We start from the raw sequence: 21,577 nt of genomic DNA, 5'->3' as shown, positions 1-21,577 counted from the left end.
AGCGCCGGCGCGACGCGGTCAAAAACAATTATGTGACAAATGCCTGGATACTTTTGGGTTTGTTTTCCTAGTGCTGTCTCGAGCTTCCACTTCAGCACTATCAATTGCGACAATAACTACAGAAGCTTGTCTTGCACCCACTGGAAGCTTTTCGCATACTAATAGATGAAAAATAGCAGCTCTCTCTGGCCAGCATAGGAGTCGTATTGTGAGTTTGGCCACTCCACGACGAATGCGGTGATGTTCCTTCAGGACGCTCCTGCCATACAGAAAGCGGTGCGAGACTCTTCAAACCGCAGCGCTGCTGAAAAAGATGCTGGCTCTGCAAGAGATCAACGGGGCCCTCGGTAAATTCTTCGCGCGCCCCGATGTGCATGCAGCCGAATGCCGCGACAGTACCCAAGACCCCTGCCAACGGCACAGACTCCGGCACACCACGAGCTGCCACGACGGGACGCAGCGGCTCCGTAGCCAAGAGTGTGCGCGAGCTTAGTGGCAAACTCTTGCCTTTCATCGGCACTCTGGGGTTAGGCGACAAGGGCAATTGCTGCCTTTTGAGATTGTGCTTAAATGCGTAGAGTAGAGCTTGACCACACCTACAGGTCGCCTGGAGTGCTTCTTATGGTGGAGGGAGCGGCTCTTTCAAGCATTAATTTATTCCGCCTTCTGAACATACACATCTGATGGGCCAGTGTACTAGCGGGAATAATTTCCTTCGATTATATCTGGCAAGAGGGGGTCGTGTGACGTCGCTTGAGTTAATCACAAAAGTTGAAGAAAGGAAAAATTATGGAGGAAACGGAGGACTTCTTACGTGCTGTGCATGCGAAAGCATTGTTTTTTATGTCTGTTTCATTTTCTATTAGTTTTTTATTTTGTTCTTCCCTTTCTTTCCAGTGGCTCACCTACTCATTAGCATACAGTCAGAAGGCAACCCATGCACTAGGTTCATCTCTGTTGACCAAGAAGCCGCGCTGTTTTGTGGCCCATGGGTTGCCCCCTCGCCTCACAACCTGAAAGTCCTGCGTTCGCTTCCCTGTACCTTCGGAAGGCATGTTACTAAAACGAAAGCATTAGATGGCTATGTCCCGAGTTTCGTGTGAGCAAAATTTTCTGCGCACGATTTCGTTCTTCTGTTAGGATAAATGTGCAAAAGTTTGATTGTGTTAGAAAGTGCGTGATGAGATCTTGCTGTGGGAAACATTTGGTTGGTCAATTGTAATTAATTACACTTCGACGATACAATAGCCACGGACATGGACACATTGTTGTCAAAGCCGCCACTAATGTCGACATAGCACTTGGATATGAAAAGTAAAATGCATAAATCAAGAAATAATAGTAAAAACAAACAAAAATAAAATTGAATGAAAATAAGAAAAATAATGGAATATAAAAATAAATAAATATAAAAATAGATCGCGCGCTGGCGTCGTGGACAAAACCCGCGTTCCAGAAAGTTTCATGTTTTCGCATTTCTCCTCGAAAGCACGCTCGAGTGCCCTGGTCATGTTCTTCATTTGATGCGACGGTGACATCATTGCGGATTCTCGTGACCGCTGCTGCTGGCCAGCGCCGACACCGGTTTCGTTGGCGATTGGTCTTATAACGCATTCGTATTAATAAATGAAACTCAGTTAAAACGGAGTTCGTGCAAGGTCCTGGCCCTGCCTTTGTTTTGCGGTGCTATGCTAACGGAATTGTTACGCTGGTGGACGGGTCACATGACGTTGGCTCATATTTAGAGAAGATAGAATGTAGCGCGGCCGCAGCCCAGGCCCCCAGCTTATAGCCCGGACCCGGTCGGGGCCCGCTATATTATTACTCTACTGAGCACTGCCCGGCCCGCGAAGCTCGACGTGAGGCCATGCACGGCCCGGGCCCTTTCCCGCAGTAGCTGAGCAGGTGCTGTGTGCGAGCATTCTCCTGCTGCGCAAGAAGTTGCACGCAGAGACGCTCATACCAAAATAAAATTTTAAAAATGGTTTGGTAAACACAAAAAGAAGGTAAGATAACGCGCATATAGCGCTTGGCTTTTCGAACAGTGATCTTCTCTGTCAATAAGAATTTTTGAGAGCCAAACGAAAAGGGTCGCATATATGCACAATAAACGCTGCATTACCTCAGCATTTTTTTCTTTTTTTACACCAGGTGATGTCTAATTAAACAAAATTCTCGAAGCCATAGAAGTAGCATTTCTTACTTTTTTATTAACAATATTTTTGCTGGCTTAATTCATGGTAGCAGTGGCCGCGTTTCTATGAATGAAACGAATAAAGCCTTTACTGCAAGCAATAGGCAACGTCGAGACGAAATGTAAAGGCGCTTGCTAATTTCGCAGATCGTGTTTGAACACCCGATATGCGCTAAACCGATATGCTCTTCTCCAATGGCGTTTCTCGTAGCGTGCAGGTGTGTCTTTGCGAGGCAAAGGCAGGCAATCAGATACCATCTTGGCCCATACCACTACCCGTCGAGCAATGGAATGAAGGCATTTGTCTAGCGGTTCTGATGACAATTCAAATCTCTAATTTTTTAGTGGTAACACAAAACAGCAGGTGCGGAGCGCGTTCTCGTATGTGCTCGCTGATACCTGAAACATCGCAAGCCTGCGGTGCTCCGCATTTTATTAGGCAAATGCGCTTGTACAGATGAGACATGTGTCAAGCGTTACAACGCTCCACTAAGAACGCCGTTGTTGTGCAACCCGATGCTCGTTTTTGGGCTTTTTCCTTGTCTTGTATCGTTCAACGCGGCCAGGCATGCTCGTCCGTAGTTACCTGCACATAACACTAAGAGTGGCGCTGTTTAAAGTCTGTTCATAAATGAACTGTGCACCATTCCGCGTGAAAAAAACTAGTATAATAGTGGTCTATAACAAACTTCTCCAAAGTTTTTAGCGCTGTCATTCTTTCATATCCGAGAGATTCCAGAAAAGTGTAAAAAAAATGTATTGCTTTTAAATTTCTCGTGTGAAGAAAATACAACTATAGCAGGCATCAAAATAAGTGTTGCTTTAGTTTTTTTTTCTACGCCATCTTGATGACCCTTCTTCATCCGTGTCGCTGCGAGAACGCCACATGAGTATTGCGCCCTGCAAGCAAGAATCAAAAGCCAGCCCCTCTACCTAGGGGCCCGAGCAAGTCCCGAGCCTGAAACTTGAAGCCAGGCCCCGCGGCGAGAGTGCACATGTTCCGGCTCCGGCAGTGCTCTAGCCAGAACGCACTGGGTCAGCGCAAATACCAGTTTTCGATCAGATTTTATACCGCCACATAGGATGGAAGATAGTGACAGTGACATTGGTTCCATTGGGCTTCGTCTAGGGTCGCAGCTTCAAGCACAGAGTGTGCGTTGGTCGTCCTGCACTCCAGCCACAGCTCAAAGATTTTACCACCCCAACCGGCAGGGCACCCTTATATGCTCTACTACGGCCGAGCAGTTCCTATCCCACTTGCCGCAGCTGATAGTGTGCTCTAACGGGCGCAACAAGCTTCACAAACGCAGAACACACGTATGCTCACAAACAAATTCACAATAAGTTCCGTGCTCACGCACATAATTGGTGCCTTTCGCCAGTTTGCCACCGTACCTGCGTCAAATGTTCCCATTCGCTCTCGCCGTCTCACACGCAACTCTATGTTCCTGGCGCCGTTGGAAAGAAAACCGAGCAGTAGTGGACACCCTGTGACTCACATCATCCATCCGTCTGCAAAAGAAGGCGCTTTCGGTTCTCTCTCTGTTATGAGAGCAAGGCGCTAAGCGGGTTAAGTAGCACTGTTATCACCTGACACGCTTTTCTGCCTCAGCGTAGACCGTAGTCGGGACAAGTCACTTGTCAACCGGTGTCGTTCTAAGTTGTTTTCGTTACATTGCGGCAGCACGCGAGTTTGAGCTCGTGCCACCGCTTTGCTTGCTCAGGTGTAGTGTATGGGCCACTGGGCTGTAGGCGGTTGTTGCATTGAGCTCCGGAGACCGGCGCGCTACTCAACACGCCACGGTGATCATCTTATTACAGAGTGCCGAGTGAATTTGGTAGGAAAACCACCACTTAGCTCATGCGTAGGGCCCGCATCCACACAGTAGCGATTGTTATTGGCGCACGCAGGTCTCCTAATGAGGAACAAAAGTCAACCGTGTCAATTGAAATGTCTCCGCATGGACGCCCAAAGCAGACACAATCATCAAAGCGCCGTGGCCAGCAACCAGGGGGGACCCCGACAGGAGACAGTCCAACCGCACAGAGGGGCTTCAAACGCTGGATCAAGGAATACATTTGTCGAGTATATACCCATCACTAGCAGCAATCAGCCACCGCCACTTGGCCACGATGGCCAAGTGGTTGAGCATACGCCTCGCATGCAAGAGGTGCTGGGTTTGATCCCCACTGCCGCCGGGTACCTACCGTTGATGCAATGGGTACAAGTTTTCCCATGACCTGGTGCTCGCCTTATCTTGGCTGAAATGCTTGGAAAATTCATCTTTGAACCCACATTGAGTATTCAAAAGTACATAACGTCATGGCGCTCTTTGGTCATAGATACCCTTGCGCCATAAAAATCCATAATCATCACAATCATCAGCAGTAGCAATCGGGAAACCCGTTGCGACGTCAAGCGTGGTGGTAACGTGTATTTCCATGCAAGCCGCATCACATCCTTCACTGTGGCACCTCTTTAGGTGCCTCTCTTCGTTTACACATCGCGATGCTGCGCCACTAATCCGCAGTGATGTCTTACGTCACAGCTTGAACTACTGGCATAGCTGCGGAACGCTACCATGCTCACCGCCATCTCACGAAAAAAAAAATCGAACTAAAATTTCTTAGCCTGATTTCCTAGTATGTTGCTAGTAATGATGTGATATCTCCTTCTCAGTGCACGTGCGCATCACTAACAAAGGCTAGTGAATACAGGCGAGAAAAACGACAGTAGGAAGGGTTTTGATTTGCTGAAGCCAGGCGGCTTCTGGGTGGCATGAAAGTCGCAGGGAGGCTGGTTGCGACCTTTGGTTATCACGCGGTGGTAATCTTTGCGCAACTCCTTTAACGGGAGATAATTTTATTAGTTTTTCTTTTTTCTGGCAGCAGTCTCGACTCTAGACATTGCAGTATTTTTAACCGAATTTCGTACCTCAGTGATGCTTCCTCACGCATATATACATTGTGCAATTTTATTGACGGCTTCAGAGAGAGACATGGTGGAATGATCCTTCCACGACCGTGAGGCCTTTTAACTGTTGATGAATAATTGTTTGATCTGCTCCAGAAATGCTCATTGCTTTTGGCGTTTCGAACGCTCTCTCAAAGTGGTGATGATTTTCTGCAGCTGCGTAATGTGTGAAATGTGGTAGCGCTTGCATGCTGTCTTCATGAGCGACGGCGCTGCGAGCTTGTTTTTTTTTAATTTGCAGCATTTCATTAAACCAAAATCATAAAATATGTTCCAAGCATGCGAAAGGAATAAAAATGGTGCCAGTGGAGCCGTTTTCTTTTTAGCTCAAACTGTTTTGGATGTCAGCCGGCTATACGAACTGCATAGTTATCGCCAAGAGTAAGAAAAGCAGGCAATCGACTGCACCACCTATGAAAAGGGGAAATAATTAGATTATAAAGGAATAAAAGTAGAAGGGGCAGAGTTTCTTAACCTACGTCGACCGAAATCACTTTACGCGCACACAATGCAGTCCTGCTGCGCTTTATTCAATCGACCCTCGGCGCTCCTAAAAATGACATCTGCTCGTCAGAATGACAACTCTGTCCGACCAAGCTCTACTGGAGCGCAGAATGTGGGCAGCCATAGCAAGACAACCATGACGCGCTATGATGGGCACTACGATGGTTGGCTACATCCGGGCTTCGTCATGCTAGAGCGAGGTTACCTACTGAAATGAAATGTTTTATAATTCTTCCATGTGGAATCTATTGTATGGAACAGATCCACGATCGATTTTTGCTGCTTTGTTCACGATAGACGTTTCAATACTGACCGGTTGGCGCTTGCGCTATACATTTAAAATTATCCGATTGTATGACACACTCCTTGATTAAATTCCGCGTTTCAACAGCTGAACCCCTTCCTGCGTCAGGAACTCTCATACATGGTAAAATTCAAAACTATTTCAATCTTTCTCCTGAATGTGACCCTTCAATGTTCGTTTTCAGTACAAGCACAGACACAGAGAATAAAAAAATTGCATTTAGTAAGGAATCTTTCTCTGCCTCCAACTGCAGACACGCAGCGTATAGGGGGAGTCGCACGAGGACGAGCCGAAGAGTGGAGTGCCGCTGGGTCTGACATTGCTCAGAGCTGCCGCCATAGCCGTGGTCACCATCGTGCTTTGCGTTCTGATGGTGGCCATCACCTGGCACTTGCTCACCGGTTCCTGGAAAAGCCGCTCACACGAACAGCGAGCCGCCCCTAATAGCAGCGCCAACAGCAGCATGAGCCACGGAGCACGTTCTTGCGCAGCCGCTGGGGCGTGCGGCGCCGCTCTCTACGGAACGCTGTTCCATGACTCCGTCGACACCGGTGCCAGCCGGTGCAACAATTTTTATGAGTATGCGTGCGGAGCCTGGGTACGCAACCACGCTGTGTCTTCGGCCACAGCGGCGTGGAACCAATTCGCAAGGAACACGATCCAACACATCGCGAGGTGAACGTCTCTGCAAAGCACGCAGGGCCAATTGGAGAAGCGGCGCGCTTTCTGGAGACCTGCCTCAACGCCGGCGGGCGTGTTCAGAATTGCAGAGCGATGCAGATGCCAGTGAAGACGATGTTTACAGTGTGCTGGCGGCAGGCGATCTGACGTGGCCGGAAAAAATGACCATGCGGACTTCGTGTCATCGTTGTTCTTCATGGCTAGACACGTCGCATTGCCAGTATTCTTCGACATTCAGGTCGGTTACACAGACAATGGATTGCGCGCCATGCTGTTCCCTTTGAACAGGCCGTTCCAGCGGATTTTGCGGCGTTTCAGGGACCACATGAATTCAGATAGTGTCAGAGAAGACGTCATCATGGCTTACAAGACTTTGACCTTGAGCACCTTCAGCGGGCAGCGCTATCACGAGATCCTGAGTGGCTTGTACGAAATGGCCACTGTCTTTGATATCTACCTGAACGCTGTTGACAACAATAAGCAGGATAACGTGACATCCCTTGAACGACACGCGCCGGAGGTCACATCTCCAAATTGGAGCATTCTTCTGCAACGTTACCACAAGTATTACTTATCTGAGGTCGAAGCCATCGTCGTCTACGACGTGCGTTCCTTCACCTCCATTTTCGAGCCACTTAGGACTCGGGGAAAAAGCAAAATGAACGATATCTTAGGGTTTCTGAGCGTCCTTGCGGCACTCCACTACATGTACATCAGACTTCGCGAAGTATTCTTTGGAACTTTGGAGGTGGAGGCCGCCCAGCAGGAACAGTACTGCTGCGTGCGTGCCTACAAATTTTACGAATATGCAGTGAACCACTTCCTCTTGAGTAGCAGTGGTGAGGCACTGAAAGAGCTCAGACACATTGTCCACAGGGTCCACACCGAATTTCCCCGGCTAATTCTGCCCAACGACACTCTCCAGGGTGATATTTCGCCACATCCGGAGGAATATAAGCTGCACGGTGTTTTCGAAATTATTGAGAAATCTCGGCCCGAGTTGTTTGTGCCTCATTACGCGGATCATCTAAACGTCACTCCCGGTGCGCTTCAGAACTGGGTCGCGTTGTCCACACATTCGAAGAGAATCGGTATCTCTTCCAGAGAGTTTGCCGCTGCAGTCAACGACCCCGACTGCAGAAATCAGTGTGATGTGGGCTTCTATAAATGGCGCCTTACGGCGTACCCTCTGGGCTTTCGCTGGTACGTGCCCAATGCACACCTTGGCATCTTGCTCGCTGGTCTCGGGGCACGCATCGCAGCCGTACTTTTTTTTGGACTACGTTGACAGGAACGCCATGTCTCGGGGCCCCGTTTACAGGCTCAACCATGCTTGCCTTCGTGCCTCGACGACGTACCTGGGCACGTCGGTCGACCTGGGACTGCACGTGTCAGCAGTGGGTGCCGCACGGAGGATATACCAAGACAATGGCATCAGGCTGGTGAACGCTTCCCTCCACCCCGATAATGGCCCTGTAAGATCGTCTGAGATGCTGTTCGTCTTCGGCTGCTACCTGTTCTGCGGCCACAGCAGATGTCAGCGCATGTGCAACGTGCCGCTTCAGCACAGTGCGGCTTTCGCCCGCGTGTTCGGCTGCTGTTCAGACTCGGCCATTAACGCCGAGAGGAAGTGTATGATGCACATTTAAAACTTCGGCCTGGGTCAGACAAATCTGAGGGAAGTAAGAATTCTCAGAAATTGTTTTGCATGGTGCAAAAATGGCAGACGAGAATCGCATCGCGTACTTGCACTGTGTTTTGTTTGATCAAAATTTTTCTTACCTTCCTCTGGCATTCTGCGTTACATGTTGCGCTAGGGAACTCAGCAATTGGCATGGCTATGTAATGAAACGGCCCTGACAGGCAACAAAGTACTAGTTTAGGTCCACGTTATAAGTATGACATCATATAATCTTCCTTCAGGCAGTGTTGTGGTGTTACACTTCAAGATTTAGTGCTGTCGTAAGGAAAAGTGTTAACAGGTGTGGCTGCGTGGCTCTCTGCTCTAGTGACACCCTTCTGCGTTTTTGATAAACAGTACAGGCCCGGACTGAAACCAGACAAATCAAAAGTCTCGTGATTAAAACGGTTATTTCGCCGCCCCTCTCGACAACAGGCGCTCCAAGAATTCTGAGCGACAATTCACTGCAGCCAGACCTAGAACCGTATACACCACTTGCCGCCCGACAGTATACGCTGCACTGCACCCTCGCTGACAGTAAATGCTTGGAACACAAAATACTTTGCAGCGGCGCGTATTCGCTGCCCTGCCCGTGCACCACTCGGTGTCGGTGTCTGACGAAACCATGCGACGGCTGCGTCACCTCTCGCGCTGTCCACCCAGCGGCTGGCGCTTCACCGTCGCGTGCTTGCTTTCACGCTCTGTCTGTAGCAGGTGATGTCAGCGAAAACCTTTGCTTGTTCACAGAGCCAAGACAATACATAAAACAACTTGAGCGTTTTTAAGCAAATGGAAAAGGAAGAGTAGCTGCTTGGATACCCAATTCTTTTAATTTTTGCTAGGACCACGTAGAAGTAGCTCTATGGAAGTTAACGAAGTTAACACGCAGAAAAAGAAGTGGAAGGCAGGTGAAATATGGAGCGCCATGGGTGGCTTGGAGAATGGGGAGTGTGGTGGCTGCGTGTGGATCCCCTGCCTTCCACTTGCGCTTTCTTCTCGGTTCCGTACGAAAATTAGAAGACGCCGTTAATACTATTCCAGCTGTGTCTTCTATTGAAGCTTCAGCTGCTTACAACGCAGAGCGCATGTTATGCCTTCTGACTTTTGCTACATTATGTAGAGTTCAAACCTTATCTTTAAAGAATACTCTTAGCAACTGACAAGTGACAAGCATGCAAGAGTCAGAAAATTTGTGTAATGCAACACACTTCTGGTGGCATGAATTCAGGTGAGCCCTGGCATGCTTTGTTGTGGACAAAGGATTGAGATTGGGGCAGGGAGGAGCGAGGCAGTTAATTTTTGAAATGAAGGCTTTGCGAGGAGGAATTCCGATAGTGCACGTAAGAAATTTTTGTTTATTGATCACCTGATCAGCATCGCTTTAAATTTTAACGTTACATCCAATAGCGTTACTTGCGCTGATAGCCACCGCTTTCGACAGCTCCCGAACCCCCTTCCTCTTTTCGAAGAAGTGTCTTACGTGCACCAATTTTCCGATCTCCGAAGAAAGCCAGCGAAGATGAAAAATAAGTATGGTTGCTACCATGGCGTTACTCCCTTCTTTGGTATGAATGAGCGAAATCAACTGTCTGCGTGGCGCTGTGGGCCCAATGCATCGCCAGACCGATATGTTGGTGATAGTTGCTCTGTTCGCGCCAGCTGCTCTGGTTACATCACTGTACGAATGCATCGGCCAATTCGCGCTTTACAATGTCAGTAAGGAGTGCCAACCTTGAATCAAGACGAGATGTTTTATTTTTTACTATGAAAGATGAACAACACGCGTTTCTGGGCACCGGTACGAAGCGACATAAGAAGTTATTGTGCTGATCATCCTGTTCTCCTGCACCAAACTTTGGAGGCACATACCGACTTCATTGCTGACTGCGATGGCTGAAGAAACTGTCGTCGCAGTCAGTTGTTAATCCATTCGAAGCAATCGCAATTTTAAATGTAGAGCTGCGTCTTTATTTCTTTTAATGAGCGCATCAGCAATCTTTTTGGCATCCTTTGTAGTTTTTAACGCGATCGCGTAGGAAGCTCGTCCCGCAGAAATGCCGGTGTTGTCGGCGTCGGCTGTGAGCGAAAAATACGTCCTTCTCCGCGAGAGCGAAACATATCTCTCCCTCTGCGCGAGCGAAAAACCCTTCCTCCTACGCATGACCAAAAAATCCCTCCTCCTGCTCCTCACCATGTGCACCACTGCCCCAACAGATAGCGCGTGACGGCAGCGCCTTCCACTCGTGTCGCTCGGGAGCAATTAAGTCGTTGGGGCACGCAGGAATCACGCTGTGAGTGGCGAACAACGCAGCGCACATCCAAAGCGCATTCAACACGAAGCTTACGACTTGCTGCCCTTTCGTCCTGCGCGGAAGCTATGCTGGCGTTCGTGGCATCGGGTTTGTCGAGAACAATGTGCGGACGATCTCCGACTGCAACTTGAGTGCCGGGCGTTTCAGCAAGGCGCCTGGCAGCTTTTCTACGCGGTTTGCCGCTCCCCGCGTCCGTTTCACCTTACGGGCCCAAGTAGCACAAAGTGGGCTCCGAATTGGGGCCCCTTGTCGGCCCCAAGTGGGCAGCCCATATGGGCCCCATGTGGGATTTGCAACTCGTGCCCAGGAGGGGCTCAAATGGGCAGCCCACTTGGGCTACCCTAAGGGAGCCAGAAGAGAACCAGCTGGGGCAGCCCATTTCGCTTGCCCCAAAAAAACCAGATCTGGCCCAACGTGGGCCGCCAATTTCAATGCCCTGGTGGGGCTCTTGTTTAGGCCCGAGTGGGTAGCCCACTTTCAATGCCCTGGAGGGGCCCTTGTTGGGCCCGAGTGGGCAGCCCACTTTTAATGCCCTGGTGGAACCCTTGTTGGGCCCGAGTGGGCAGCCCACTTTCAATGGCCTTGAGGGGCCCTTGTTGGGCCTGAGTGGGCAGCCCACTTTCAATGCTCTGGAGGGGCCCTTGTTGGGCCCGAGTGGGCAGCCCATTTTCAATGCCTTGGTGGGGTGCTTGTTGGGCCCGTGTGGGCAGCCCACTCTCATGCCCTTAGGCAGCCCAGTTCAGCCCAAATTGGGCAGCCCTCCTTGGTCTCCCAGATGAAGCCCAGTCTGGGCACAAGTGGGCAAGTGGGCTGCCAAATTTGTTGGCCCAGACCGGCCTTGATAAGGACAACCAAACTGGGCTGCCCTGACGAAGCCCAGTTTGGGTCAAGTGGGTAACTCATTTCCGCTCTACAAAATACTGGCTGCACACACAATATTCCTGCATCAACAGGTCCAATTATAGAAAATTCGATGTATACACAGCAACATCTTATGCACATGCACCAATGTCTTAAGCTTCTCTGCAATAACATGGCCAGAATGAGACTCTGGCATGGCAGTGCAAAGCTGAAGTATGATATATCAAATTCAAAAGTAATTTTGTTGCGTGTTGTATTGCAATATTTCACAAAAGCTCTATCAGTGGTCAGGATGGAGTGCCCACGTCAAGTTCATCCTGGCCTTCCGACCACAATCCCGGTCCCTGGTGCCACACAAAAAGCTTGGAATATGGGAGTTGATGCGGGCCACATCTGCATCAGGCACCCTCCGCTCCAGAGCAGCTGTAATCAGGCAGTTAATTACAAACTGTGCAAAACATGAATTCTCAGCTATGTGGTCAATCCTAATAACATAGAGAAGACAGCAGCAAAAACACATTAAGTGTATTTGCATTAACCCCAAAAGTAGGCACGAAATGTGTGCAAATCTGTAAAGGCGTGGAAGCTGTACAAACCAAATTGAAGAGCACAGTGTTGCTAGCGACTCACAAAATGGACTGTTTTCTGAGAAAGCAAAAGAAAAAAATATCTACAGCATGCTCTATTAAAAATAACGGAAAATGAAGTCTACCTCGAAAACTTGAAAGCATTATTCCATTCAAATGTGCACTAAACTTTTTCGTTAAGTAAACCGAATAAAACACATTTGACCAGCTATTTGTAGTTTCCCAATTATTGGCACACCTTTGTAAACACGACAATAAATTTCAGCAAAATGCTGATAAACAATGAGCATTAATCAATAAATAAAACTTGCTGCTCGCAAACATGTACTTTTATGTTATAACCTGTGTATCATACCTTTTATTTCGAACAAGAATATTCAGCTAGAGTCGCATATCATCTATATTATATGTATCTGCTCTACTAAGCCTGTGAAAAAATGTTATTCCAGTTTCCTGTAATGGCATCACTTTACCTAGAGAAATCTACTGTTAGCCTGTTTGAATAAGTAATGCATGCTAATCCCTACAAAATTCATCCCACTGAAAACAGCCTTTGTAAGCAAAAATAGCCACAAATAAAAATACAGGTACCACTGCTGCTCACTAATTACATAGCTGAAAGAAGTACTAACCACTTTTTAGCACATATTCCACATGCTATGTTAAACTGCAACTTGAAGATGGTGACCATGGAATCTTTTTTATTATAAACATCACAAATTTGGATCAGGAGGTGGAAAAACTTTAAATTTAAATTCGATATTTTCTGAATTCAGTGTATTTTGACATCTGACAGGCGTCAACATACCACTGAGTCCCGCAAACGTTTTACTGTTAACAAAAAAAGAACAATGTCCTTAATGGGTCTACTTTTGCACGCCAATTTAATGTAGGATTATATACTACAGTTTTACTAATAAAAGATGAGGCTGAATGAATGTTGTGTTCTAGATTCTCCAGCGGCTGCTCATCATGCATTCACAAGACTATTCACCCATACGACATCTTGGAACTAGACAATTGGATAAGTGCTTTGCTATTAGCAGTTTCCACAGAACAAATGCGAAACTGTGGCAGTGCACAGGCGATCAGTGAGTCTAGAACATTTTCTCTGATGCATAATTAGTTAGCAGCCCATTCGTACATTGTCAGGATTCCAAGGTGGAACTAAATATAGAAAGCGGTACCTTTCACATAGACATTAGGCAAGCAAGTGACAAGTTGAGTGGCAGCATTGCATAGCACCGAAAGTTTCTTGGAGGTAATGTAACACATACAGGGTTTTCATTCATAATGTGGCCTGCCACAGATTACCCCAATCTACCGTATTTACTCGAATGTAACGCCAGTTTTTTTGCCGAAAGTACAAAGGAAATGTCACCCCCCGCGTTACCATCGAATACTAGGTTTAAAAACGCTATGAAGAGCACCAAACACACAGTATTAAAATCATTTCATATGTCAAACATGTGCGTTGATCGTACTGGTAATTCGAAATCGCGCACTCCAACTCGCCGGTCAACCAGCACGCGAACCACAGGTCACATCTACTTAGACAAAACGGCAACCTAATCGGAAACGCAAAAAAAGACGCCAGTAAGAACAAGTCAACAAGAGTCGACGCCAGCTAGAGTCACTGGCGCGATGAGAGGGCGCCACCTCTTGACGAATGCTTTTAATCCTTGCAACTGATGCAAAAACGTGGACACGTGACTACTGCAGCAGGGCATGGAGCCACGCGCTTTGTTCACTCTTTCTCGTGTTTGGTGCCAGTGCGTGTAGTTGTGCGTTCTGTGCTTCGAGTTTTAGGCCTATCTCCATCAAACGGTCGAGTTGTCTTCAAGCGGAATGGCGTGCTCACGCGCAAAGTATACAGTTGGCTTCAAGCGCAACGCTATTCTGCTTGCTGAGAAAGTGGGAAATTCAGCGGCTGCAAGACATCTGGACGTTAACGAATCGATGATCAGGGGATGGAGGAAACATCGCGAGGAATTGTTTAACTGCAACAGCCTGCGAAAAGGCTTTCGGGGGCCCAAGAAAGGCCGACTCCTGGAGTTGGAGCGTCCCCTTGCAGAGTTCATTAGCGAGCAACGTTCCCGACTACTTGGAGTAAGCATTGAAATGCTTCAGTGCAAAGCACAGGAGCTTGCGCGGGACACGGGTTTGACCCAAAACGAATTTAAGGCATCACGATGCTGGGTGCAGAAGTGTATGCGAAGGGCCGTCTTCTCCCTTCGACGCACGACTTCTATTTGCCAGTAGCTTCCCGGGGAATTCGAATCAAAACTTCGAGAGTTCCAGCGCTACGTCATTGATCTTCGTCGCTCTACCAACATGCCACTTGGACATATCGGCAATGCCGACCAGACTACCGTGTATCTGGACATGCCTATGTCCAGAACAGTGCACAAGTCTGGTGAGCATGAAGTTCGCCTTAGAAGCACGGGCAACGAAAAAAAATTAGATTACCGTTATGCAGGCATGTTTGGCTGATGGCCACAAGGGCCATCCATTGATCATTTTTCGCCGGAAGACGATCCCGAAGGAAACTTTCCCGAAAGACGTCATCGTGCGCTGTCACGAAAAAGGTTGGATTGACCTTAATCTTGTCATAGATTGGATTCAAAGCGTGTGGGACCGAAGGCCAGGCGCATTGCTGCATCTGGAAGCAATATTGGTTCTGGAATCGTTCCGAGGTCACCTTGCACCCGGCGTCAAACAAAAGCTACTGCGTGACCGAACGCATCGCGTTGCTATACAGGGTGGCATGACCTCAATTCTCCAGCCTCTGGACGTTTGCATGAACAAGCCCTTCAAGGATCGCTTGCGACAATTATACTGGGAGTGGATTGAAAGCGGATCAACAACACCTGCAGGTAGGCTGAAATGCCCAAGCGCGTCTACCGTTGCGCACTGGGCTTCAGCAGCCTGGTACGGGCTGCCTCATGATTTGGGTTACCGCGCATTTAAGAAATGCTCAATTTCAAATGCTCTAGACGGAAGCGAGGACGACCTGCTGTGGGAGGCAGCTAGTGACAAAGAAGGGTCAAGCTGTGATCATGACAGTGACGGCGACAACTGCCGTTAGGATGAGGATGATAGGAATGCTGTTTGGCTTGTATTTCAATAAAGTTGTCTTTGACCCTCAGAACTGTGCAATGTCCGTTCCTCGCGTCACATTCGGGTTCTTTCGGTTTTTCTGTCGCACGCCCGAAGTCTACCCTCGCGTTACAATCGTAGTTTTTTTTCTCATTTTCACACCCGAAAAGTTGACCCTCGCGTTACAATCATGGTCGCGTTACATTCGTGTAAATATGGCAGAATGCTGCTTCGCCCAATGGTTTACTCCTAATCAAGTTCATTATTGACATCACGCTAAGAGGAACCTTTGTTTTTAACACGACATCTGACAGGATTACCTCAACCAGAAAAGGAAGGATCAAATAACTGAAACGTTATAAAATCTTTCAAAGTCAATAAAAAGAAGTAGCCGTACCAATATAGAGAGCCTGATCCCAAAACTGGCCAAGCTAGAAGAGGGCTCGGCAAATTCTAGACAATATTCGCTAACAAATGTCAGTGTCAAAATTCTTGTGTGCGACTCTCTCAACTGTTGTTTGCATTTTGCAGGGTTTTTTTGCCAATTTACTTTTCTGGCCTCTATCTTAAGGATGTCCATTTGGAATCGAAGGTGGCCTAGATGTGAGTAACGGTCGACATTAAAGAGCCCAAATTTAAGCTTAAGGGTCGCAGAAGGGGGTTGAGAAAGTGGGAATCAAATATGTGCATTATGTAGTGAAAATGCCACTGAGCGTGCTTGTCACGTACAAGTCCTCGAGAGCAAGCTGGTAACTTGCAAGACATTTTCGAAAATTCGCAGTCTTGCGCCGCAACCCACGTGAACAGGCGTTCGCCCAAGATTGCGCGCATTGCATTGGCTAGCGCGAATGGCGTCTTGTTGCAGAGTGCTATCACTAGTTCGCGAGCAATACAGAGAAAAAGGACGGGTGCTTGCCCGGCCCCGAAGGTGACTGGAGCACCTCCCCCTTTGTATTCCCTCTATCTGTAGCTGTGGCTGCTGGTGTACGTGTTGAGAGTTAAAACATCGAGGTAGTTTTTAATTGACAATATCCCTGCTTTACATTAGCTATAGTGAAACGTTTTGCAGGAGGCTGATAGGCAATTCAATATCTACAAGTTTCATCCGGTTTTCTTGCCCTCATTGCCCCCCCCCCCCCCCTTTTCAGTGCCCTTTTAAGGCTCGAACAAAATGCCAAAATTTGTGGCTTGGTTTCGTTCACATGATAATCATTTCCTGATAACGAAACAAGCTTGTAAAGTCAACAGATCATTAAGCTATGATAATTAAGATTTAATGTTTTACAGCAATGCTTAAGAAAAACAGACTAAAAATTAAAATCTAGTAATAATCGTATTAAGGAGCCCTTTTAATGCACTGCAAGATGACAAAACGAAATTAGTTCAGAGAAATAAAAATTCAAACTAAAGAGTTCATTTACTTTTTGTTGTCCAGTAAAGCAACAACAGTAGCCCTAAAAGAAGTATCAATCCTCTCTTCAAGCAGATTATTCTGAAGGCCAAATGCTTGCTGGCAGTTAAATTGAACCAGCAATACAAAAAAAAGGGTGTATCTGTCCATCATTTCTTCTCAAAACAATTGCATTTACTGCTTAGCACATAAAATCAAAGCCACAGTGAACCAAGCAACCAGATAAACACATTGCTTAAAGAGGATGCGAGGGACCAGAAACATCGCAAAGTGCAAACAAGGGCAAACAAACATGGCATGCAAAAACTCGCCAACAACAACACTATATAGGCGAAGCTGCCTAAAAGGCCGCCTGTGCCTTCCACCTTCCAGCGTAAACTGCAAGGCGACTGGCGTCTTTACGAAATTTTTCAGGATGAGGTGTGTAGCCTCGTCCACTGTGTCGCCTCCGATCAAGGCAAGCCGCTTGATGTGAAAACCATTACAGCACAAATTATAATAAGATGTTGAGTACTAAAAAAGAATGAATGAGCATTGATAAATTTTCATATTTATTGCATAAAAGGGACAGAAAATAAGACCTTTATCTATGCTTAGCACCCATAAATTGTTTACACCCATTTTTCCCCAATGAATTGCTATTTCATGCACATGAAAAAAAACGCATGTGCAACCAAAATAAATGCAGCGATACACCTGTCTTCACTGCATTGCTTAGAAGAATGGGCTGGTGCCAAGCTGATCGAAACATGCTCAAACCATGAGCGACAGCTTTTCAGTGTGATGCGACAAAGCATGCCCTAACCCCCAACCCCCTCTCCAAAATTTTCATAACTGTACCAGAAACCCAAGAATGATTTTACCAAATTTCAAGCAAGCAAACTGCAAGACATTGATCAAGAGCGACAAACGTAAAAAAATGGCACAGCTAAGAGATGAAGACCAGGCTGCAACTTCCGAAAAATTCCAATCTGTGAGAGCAATAAAAATGCAGTCACCTTGCACTCCATATTTTCATACCTGCAGGCTCCCGGAAAACTTCAATTTTCTAGCAGGTACTTTTAATTTTCGTTACTTGGAGCAGCCATAAACTTAAGTGCGAGCATACTGCGAACTGCCAACTTGGCAATATGAAAAATCAGGAAATTTTATTCGTGCTATCTAGGGAGTGGGGGAGAGGCAGAGCATCAATCTGTGTCGAGTCCTTCTAGGCAGAGACTTTGCTGTCTACACTAGCACCGTGCCATGGCAGCCACTTCAGAAGGCTCACAGGAAAAGCTACACCTTCCCTACTGCTGCCTTCTAGAATGCTGTACCCATGCTGTACCACAAAATAAGCCAGAGCAACTTTAGCTTTGGCTTAAAGCTGTACTCAAGGTTATTCTGAGCTCATCTTTTCACCGCGTGAACTCAAGCACCAAGTAACCACATAATTTTGAATAACCAGTGAAAACAGTGCAGACAGATACAATGCTGATTGCAGGATTTCCATGTTTACGAATCAGATTATAAAACTTGCAATGAGAAAAACATTTCTTTACAACCACTGAAAAGCCTGGCTTACTAGAAGAGCCCTTCTGCCTCCAAGGGATTCTTCTAGCTCCACAAAATCTCCCATGGAACTCAGTGGGACCAGGTCTTCTCCAAGACAATGCTGCAGAGCAGCTGCGCGATTCCCTTTGAGCTCTTTGATGTCAGCTCTGATCTCCATCAGGAGCTGCTCTGTCCGACTGTTGAAGCCTGAAATGTTCAAAATCCATGATAAATTACAGAAAGACTGCACATATCCCTCTGAGTGCTTTGGTATGGCTAAAGGTATCACAATTTGGTTTACACCAAACACTGATTTCATAGCACAGAAATATTTTTTTTTTAAATTCGGTGCCATTTGAAAATGATCAGTACGCCCGAAATGAACGCACTAGTTGCTGCACTACAAAGTACAAGTTGTCGAGTGTTTTGATGGAAAAAAAAAGTAGAATGCGACTGCATTACTGGATCCTATTCGCATCACACGTTCATTAAGTCTACCTTTATCCAGCTTGAACCCAACAAGCTTCTCAGCTTGATAGAGCAGCTGTGTATTCTGAAAAGGCTCGAGGTTCCTTATATGAGCGAAACGCATGTCCACTCCCGATTTTGAGACCGCACTGCACAACATAATCTGTTTGTGACCTGTAGTAGACTGTGAAAACAGGCAACAGAGAAAAAGAGAAAGCTTCGTGGCCTGTGGGTAGCGTGCCTGTCTCACAGGATTTAATTCCCACTACCACCTGTCAGAGAAATTTGGTGTATCTGAACATTGCTGAGCTGTTCCTGAATTTTTTATTTCTCTGTTCCATTAGGATTTTCCACCCCCGGCCAACGCAACGCCACTGCAGAGTTTTCTGTGACAAAGGGTCGATAACACAGTCGCATTAAAATTGAGAAATAATGTGGGGCCTGGACAGAAGTTAATGTGGTCCCTGTGATGACAGCGTTACATGTTATAGCCTTATGTTCCGGGTCCTAGCAGCAGATGTGCCAATAAGTTGTTTTTAAAAACCATAACTTTTAAATTTCTGAGACTGACAAATCGCCCCCATATCCACAGTTTATGGAACTTCTCTGGAACTGCAATGCCACGACTAAGGGTGATATCATAGGAAACGACAGGCTATCTCGCACTGCCATTCACAGCAGTCATGGCACTCTTGACAGTTGTCTGGAAATGAAACAGCCCACTCATATTGCGAGCGTGGGGTGTCCATATCTCGTCGATATGAAAAATCAATTCTGTTATATATGGCCAAATTCATTATATAATCAGCATATATCTTTCCTGCCACTGTTATTTTAGGCAAGCAAGCAAGGGTAAAGCAACAAATATTAGACGTATGAAAATTCATATTCAAAATTCTGACTAAATTTGAGACAGCATTTGCTATTCGATTCGCACTTTCACTATAGTTTAATCTCGTTATAACGAACATGGATACAGCGAATTAACAGTATAATGAAATGAGTGCAAAATCTGCCACTCTATTGGTTATAATGGAGCAGTCTTTTGTATTCGCATGGCTCAAAATTCACAAGGAGCCGTAAAAACTTAAAGAAATGCAATATTTTGATAATCTGAATAGTCCACAGTAGTAGTGTGTACGAATCTACCGTGCATTCACATGCCGCACCATATAGGGGCAGTACGAACTAGCATCAAACTGACAGACGCATGACCGGCTCGTGATCGAACCATCGCCTCATCATGCCGCACGCCCCTGCCACATGTGCAGACCTGCGCGCAAGTGGGCTGCACTTGCGCGGAAAATGGCAATGCAGAAGCCCGAAGTAGTCTCATTTGAGTCGATTTTTGGTAGTCCACAGTGAGCGCAAAAGGTTACATTACTGAGGACTTTAGTATTTTATCTAGCACTCAGTCGACAATTATGAACGCAAGACAGAAGATTGCAGACATCTGTTGACATCTGTTCCAAAGGAGACATGAAGAATGATCACCTTGTCATCATGTCGACTGGTGCTTCTGAATGTTACGTTTGAGAACTTAGTCTCTGCTCATTACAACTTGGTAGTGGCACCTGAACTGACCGACCAAGAAATCGCTGACGAGACCGATTCTTGCAGATGATGCAAGTAGGGATGATGACAGTGAACCGGAAAGTGAAGAATGAGCTCTAAAAGCGCAGAGGCTGCCGACACGGCCAAGAAATTGAAGGGCTACCTACAGAAAGTAGCTGTAGCCTGATGTGGAGAAAGCTCTACATTTAATTGATTTCATGGAGAATTTTGTCCTCTCAAATACTGCTCAGTGCCGCCAAGCAAAGATTGCATTGTTTCTTAAATAGATCTCGGCGGAGCCAGCATCCCCATCTAATGTTCATTTCTGCTCTCCAACACAGAACAAAGAGCGATATTTTGCATGATTATACCAAGCTCTGAATTCAACAATATTGCGTTGTTACACTTTTCGGTTGTCCCCCTGAGAGCACCCTTTGCTTGGGTTTATTTGAAGACTTTTGCAGATATTTAGAACGATTGTTGGGTATAACAAATTTTAGGCCAAAATTAGACTTAGTTATAACCAGATTTTACTGTATTCGAACCTCTTTGATCAGAAATTATAAATTTCTGGCTCATCTAAACAGACAGTGAAACATCGCAACATTTTCAGGCAGCAGTATTTTGCACTTATGAATGGAGCCTACAGCCATTGACATCAATGAAAGCATAGGGAATTTCTTTATGTTGATGAATGTAAAAAAATAATGTAATCATTGAGATAATTGATTAGAAAGAAAGTGGGATGCAAACCTATGAGCGCCGCATATCATGTACGGTGCTCTATCAACTCCGCTGAGACGACAGCTGTTCAATCTTCTTCCGTAGGTATCTGCTGCATGTAACCTATTGTTGAGATGCTCACCAGCACAACCCTTTTCAGTAGTGACAGACATGTATGTTCAGTAGCAAGTGTCGCATGGAACATGATCGGACGGGAGAGTGGAAGTTGTGCGATAACCCTCTTGCACTACCCATGGCAGCAAGGCTGCCAGAATCGAGGCCCTTTATTAGAACAAGGGCGTTTACTAACGCGAAAGTGTTAGAGGCTTCATTCTCCAGAAAATCAGGTGTCGTCAGCGCTGTCAAAGAAAAATTATGGCCACGGCTATACACAGATGGTCGTGTACATGTGACATGGCCGGGACTGATTTGGCGGCAGCTAGTGTGTCCTCACGAGGCCAAATGACATGGCAAGAGTTGCCAACTCGAGCTTATCAAGGTAAACTTCGAGATGGGAGAGTGAGATGGAAATCAAACGCACTGGGACCTTTTCATCCACAGTAAAACATGGTACTCCTAGTCAACACAGGCATGTTCGTGTCGCTTGGTTAAAACGAGGCTTTATAGGTATCTATGTCAGGTGGTATTCCACATGATAGGGCAGCCTACTACTTTATGTGACTGAGTGTGT

This window comes from Amblyomma americanum, chromosome 1 (assembly GCF_052857255.1).
Source record: "Amblyomma americanum isolate KBUSLIRL-KWMA chromosome 1, ASM5285725v1, whole genome shotgun sequence".
In the NCBI taxonomy this organism is placed as follows: Eukaryota; Metazoa; Arthropoda; class Arachnida; order Ixodida; family Ixodidae; genus Amblyomma; species Amblyomma americanum.
This window is presented reverse-complemented; position numbering follows the sequence as displayed.